General features: G+C 35.9%; 1 protein-coding gene across 5 annotated transcripts in view; it reads right to left on the reverse strand.

Annotated features, from left to right (window-relative positions):
• LOC106877850 (FMRFamide receptor) overlaps positions 1-5,749 on the reverse strand; it is a 174,252-nt gene that overhangs the window by 81,447 nt on the left and 87,056 nt on the right. Inside the window, exon 1 of one of the 5 annotated variants that reach the window (XM_052967105.1) lies at positions 173-191. The exons of the other annotated variants lie outside the window; for them this stretch is intronic. The gene's annotated coding sequence lies outside the window, so the exon portion shown is untranslated. Of the gene's footprint in view, positions 1-172; positions 192-5,749 lie in introns of those variants that run through there. 5 annotated transcript variants of the gene reach the window in all.

A 5,749-nucleotide genomic window follows, 5' to 3' on the forward strand; every position in this document is an offset into this window, starting at 1 on the left:
ATATATATACATACATACATATCTACACATACACATACACACACATGTATGTATCTAAATAAATATGAAGCTGAGTGATCTTTATTGCAATTAATGTAGTGAGAGAAATTAATAATAGCATTAATAAATGAAAATCCTGGTCATACATGCATGAGGAAATGGACACACTTACCTCAGGGTTAATAAAAATTGAATCTGATATTTGGCATATAGGGCGGTTTTATGAGACCACTTCAGTGATTTATAGCTTTTCCAATTTTTTACTGGTCTAGAAATAGAAGATCACAATACGGTGGTTGATCTCTGTCGTTCGAAGTAGGGAATTCAATTGTTTGATCAAGTGAATTAACTACTCCTGAATTATTGTCCAACTGGCAGAACGTTCCAGAGATGTGTAGTATCAAGATAATTCTTAGGCGGAATCATCGTGACATGAGGTGTAAGAAAGCTTTTTTAATTACAGGTACAAGCCAATTGAATATACAGTTTTTGACCACCCGGATTCCTTCACAGAGTATACGTTGGCCTGAGGTTATAGCAAATGACATTTGCACATAATCATACACATTATGCGCATCCGTTCGGCCATACTGCACCTACAAAAGATCACTGTATAGATGTAGAGTAAATATACAGGAACTGCACATTGGGGCAACTTAATTACCTGGTAACGTTATACCCATCTAAACAGTATTTTAACACTGCGCACATATACGCATTTCATACACACAAATATATATACATATACATGCTCAAAGAGAAGTACACAAACACACACATACACACACACAATCCAGCATGTGTGTATGTATTTGTGTACATGTATGTACGTATGTAGATATGCGTATATGATTTCTCCACTTAGGTTTTTGTTGGGTAGAACGATATAGAGATATTCACGGATATACGGACACAGTTATATGATCATGGGTTCATGTTTGCGTATGTTTGTATTTTGTATGATTGTTTGCACGTGTGTGTATAATCGTGAATATGTACACAGGTGCTATTCAGTAAGACAAAGAGAAAAATGAGGTGACATGGAGGGAAGATAGAAGACGAAAATAGAGGACACATGACATAATACCGAAACGAAGTATCGAAGGAAAGAGAGTGTGACATGTAGTGAACCTGATAGGAGGGATTAGGTAACTAATGAAAGAGATTAAGAGAGAAAAGGAGAGAGAGAGAGAGAGAGAGAGAGGGAGAGAGAGAGAGAGAGAGAGAGAGAGAGGGAATCCATGGGAGAACGGGTAAGGGAGAGAAAGTACATACACACAGTCACACATATGTATGTATGCATGTAAGCATTTATGTATGTATGTATGTTTGTATTTAAATATGTAGTTAGAGAGCGAGAGAGAAAGAGAGAGAGAGAGAGAGATGGGCGGGGATGGAGAGAACGACCCACTTTTCATCATTGCCTTGAAGTAAATGACATAAGAAGCATATGATAGGATGGTGAATGTGTCATATTACCGGATTTTATTGTTTGTTTATTCATTTTAATTTTGTTTTTATGTAATAGATACGTCTTCATTCTTTATTATGTGCGATTTAGCAAGAGATAATATACAATGGTGAGAAAATAATGAGAACGAAAATTGTCCGGCTATTGTTTAAAAAAAATCCACTCAGTACGCCAAACCAACCGAAAACGCATATATGACCTTCCATTATAGAGTTGTGACCCATTTTGAAAACTTCATCTTCGTACTTTCATCTGTCTCTGTAGCGCAGTTGATGAGGCAGATTCAGCAGAAGGTCAACAAAACAATTCTCAATTACATAGTGATGTCGTTGAGATGGGTGTTTCTGCATTTGTCTTGATCATTTAAAGGACAGAATCGTACTTGAGCATATACGCAGAAAGCCATCAAAGATAAGAATTATTCGTATCAGGGAACTTCTACAGTTATTCTATCAATTATCGTACACACGCGTGCGCGCACACACGCACACACACACACACAAAAGATGCAACCAATCTCAACTGATGGGTCACCTTGCAGCTAGAGAAAACCAGTATTTAGAACTGGGAGTATAGCTATACACTCTTCATTTGCTATGAGTCTATGTAACAAGCACCAATACTTTCAAGATGCTATAACATTAGAAGGGAAATACGACAAATCTGGTCATATTCTAACGTATCATAACCTGCAAATGGTCTAAAGCGAAATGACACTGTGGTAAATTAACCAGACTTAATAGCTAGGGCGCGCAACACTTACTTTACTGAGTTAATGAATGACTTAAAGGTGGTGCAGCATGTCTTTGGAGAGCCAGTTGCTTATGTTCATATGACTGGATTTAAAAAGAATTTTTTTTTTGTTAAGAGGCGTTGAGTTAAAGCTGGTTAAAGTCCTAACAGAAAAACAGCAAATTGTGAAAGAATCGGTTAATCAGAACTTTGAAAACATGTCCTACAAAGCATCAATATATAAGAAATCGTTCATCTTAACATTGATTTTATCATTGCTAAAATGAACAAAGCTACCAAGCTACCAACAGTATATATCCTCATTGATCCTGCAAATAACTTGTTTTATATCGATGCCTCTGGAGAATATGGTAAAGCATACCTCTTTAGACTTATATAGCTACGCTTATAACTCTTCTTAGAAGCAACATACGACAGGTATTATGTGCAGCGGGGACATGCATTGCCGCTATCTTGGCAATAGTCTAGAGTATATTCAGATTACCTGTGCATCTGATAGAGACGAGTACGTGCAATATTTTTGCGTCATCTGATCATGTCAACGTCTGGCAAATTGATGAAATGCCAATGATATTCGCATTTCTCCAATGCGAGATGTATAAATGCCAACAAGGAATTACGGGTGTACGTAGACCTGTTGGAGACAAAATACTTCAGACAAGTTTTATCCATAATACTGTGAGTCACAGAGCTGTTATTATTATTAAGTGCCATCATCTGGGAATGTATTACAAACAATATAAGTTAAACCCAAATTTGCGTTCAACTGAGTAACAGAAAGAGATTGCAAATTAATACAAATTACAAATGAGACTGCTTCAGTAACAAGCCAGTCATTTATCGAATGTGATGTGGAGATATCTGATATGATGTCAAAATTATTTAAGAATAAATAAATTAATAAGTGACGACTAATTGGAAGCTGAGCACTGCCCTGTTGAACTACGGAACTCATTCACTTCTGGAATGCCATCACAAGTTCTAAGTTTAAAAAGAGGAATAGTTGCAATGTTTTTATGCAATTGAGCGTTAAACAAGGATTTTGCAGCAGGACCAGACTCGAGGTCTCGGACTTTATCAAAATTCTGTTGAAGCTTTGATAATGTGATAGTTTAACCATATACCTTGAAATAAAATAGTACTGACGCAGATTTACTATTTAAAATAGAAAGGATTAAATTTCATCTACGCTTAACATATTCTGTGACTATGAATAATTCACAAGGCCAGACTTTCAATACAGTAGGAATATATTGACCACAAAAGGTTACGTCTCTTTTTGGAAATAACCGGATCTGGAGTTATCCAAACTAGCAAGTAAAGAAAACGAGGCAAGTCTGTTACGAAAAACGTATACCACGAGATTCACTGCTAAATTTTAGATACAAGATACGAACAAAATACCGGAATCTTCTGGAACGTTTTAACTGGTTTTCAAATATCTTTGGTTATACTTACAATGATTTATATATGTTTAATATTTATTATATGGTTACTAAGACAATAAAATATCTAAAGCCTAAATTTTCAGTAGCCTCGATCCGTTGTCTAGCACATTAACATAAAAGTCCTTAAAATTACAAAATAATGCTAACACGATATAAAATTTGTATATCACGATATAAATAAATTTCATAATTATTAAATTATCTCGGGTCTCGCTGGTACGTACACACAACAACAACAACAATAACACCGACAACAACAGCATCACTAGTAACACCACCACCAGCAACAACAACAACAATATCAACAACATATAATATATATCCATAATTAGGTGGAGTGGGTCACTATGTGATTTTATTCATGAACATAACATAACCCAGCAGAGATAATTATCGCTCCATCAAACCTTCAGTTGAAAAATCTGCAGCTTATTGATCGACTAGGTGTACAATTCTCCCCGATATGAACGAGTCAAACAACTCTAACTGCACAGATACAAGGAAATTCATGCATTAATCCCCACTTATAGACTCTCCCAACATCCCCATTTTTAAAATAAACTTATATCCATCATACACACGTGGACAATCAGAATTATACACATACACATAGAAGTTCTATAGTATGCTTACATGAATACGTTAAAAAAAAAGCGATCAATAACTAGATAAATACAGGTATATATATTACTAACTCCAAGGTAAACATGGACATAAACATACATGCACACACATAACACGGACGCTACTAACCTCATACATCCTTACCAGCATTACTATCACTAACGTGAGTACACACAGCCATGGCAAGGCTACCACACACACACACACACACACACACACACACACACACACACACACACACACACACACACACACACACACACACACACACAGAGACACACACACACACAGACACACACACACACGATCTCTTAAAGGACTCCTGTATAAGTCACATTCAGCAAAAGCTATCACTGCCTACAGAAATTCAATAGCATTGAAGCTGCGAATACTATTCTAAACATTTCATAGCTGACAAAATGAACAGACTGGGTTACTATTTTAAACATTGAGACGTAAAACCTATAGAAACGAACGACGAATAGCAATCACTTAAAGGAAATGGTTATGAATTTGCAACAAAATATACAGAAGACACATGAAACACTACATACATACACAGATACACACAATCACTCGCACATACATACAATCACAGACAGATACGCACATACACAGACATACATTCACAGAAACAGAAATTCGTGCGCATAAACTATAGGCGCATAAGCACGAATATAACTATATGTAATTATATGAAAAACACGTATATTTTTGCTGAAGTTGACTACAGTTACTTGAAATTTCTTGCTGAAGAGGTATTTATCAGGTGCAATATCAACGAAGAATTCCTACACCCCTCCCCCCACACAAATACACACACACACACACGGATATGCATGCATACACACATACGCATACATACATAAGTACATACATAAATAAGTACATACAGACACAAATGCAGACACATATGAAGTAAATTATATTTAACGATGGAACGAAGTAGATAAAGCTATGAATAATAGCGGGTAGAATACTGAGCTAAACGCTCACTTGGATAAGAATAAGTCGAAGATTGACGATTGTAATACACTCTGAAAAGAAAAACATGTAGCATTTTAACATTCTGACCTGTTATACATACCAGTAATATATGCAAGAGTTAAGGAATAGAGTAGATAAGATCCGAGTTACATACGCTTCATAGCGAGCGGTACCTCGGAAGTGGTAAATATCCAAGCTAGGTGTATACAGCAGGCTACTACACTGGCCAAGGGTATCTTGATTAAATGAAATTTTGCATTGTCGCAAGGAGGTACATGTTAATCCATGGAAGATTCGATCAGAATTTTCAGTTTATTGTACATTGACACGAAAAAGTCCACAACCTTCCGTCTCAATAAACCACTATTTTCCTTGAAAGCTGTTTTTTTAAATATTTACTACGGATTGTTTGAAGGTAACTTTCTTCCTACACCTCGATCCTTGGATCTTATATATATATATATAT

Source organism: Octopus bimaculoides, chromosome 1 (genome assembly GCF_001194135.2).
Source record: "Octopus bimaculoides isolate UCB-OBI-ISO-001 chromosome 1, ASM119413v2, whole genome shotgun sequence".
NCBI lineage: Eukaryota > Metazoa > Mollusca > Cephalopoda > Octopoda > Octopodidae > Octopus > Octopus bimaculoides.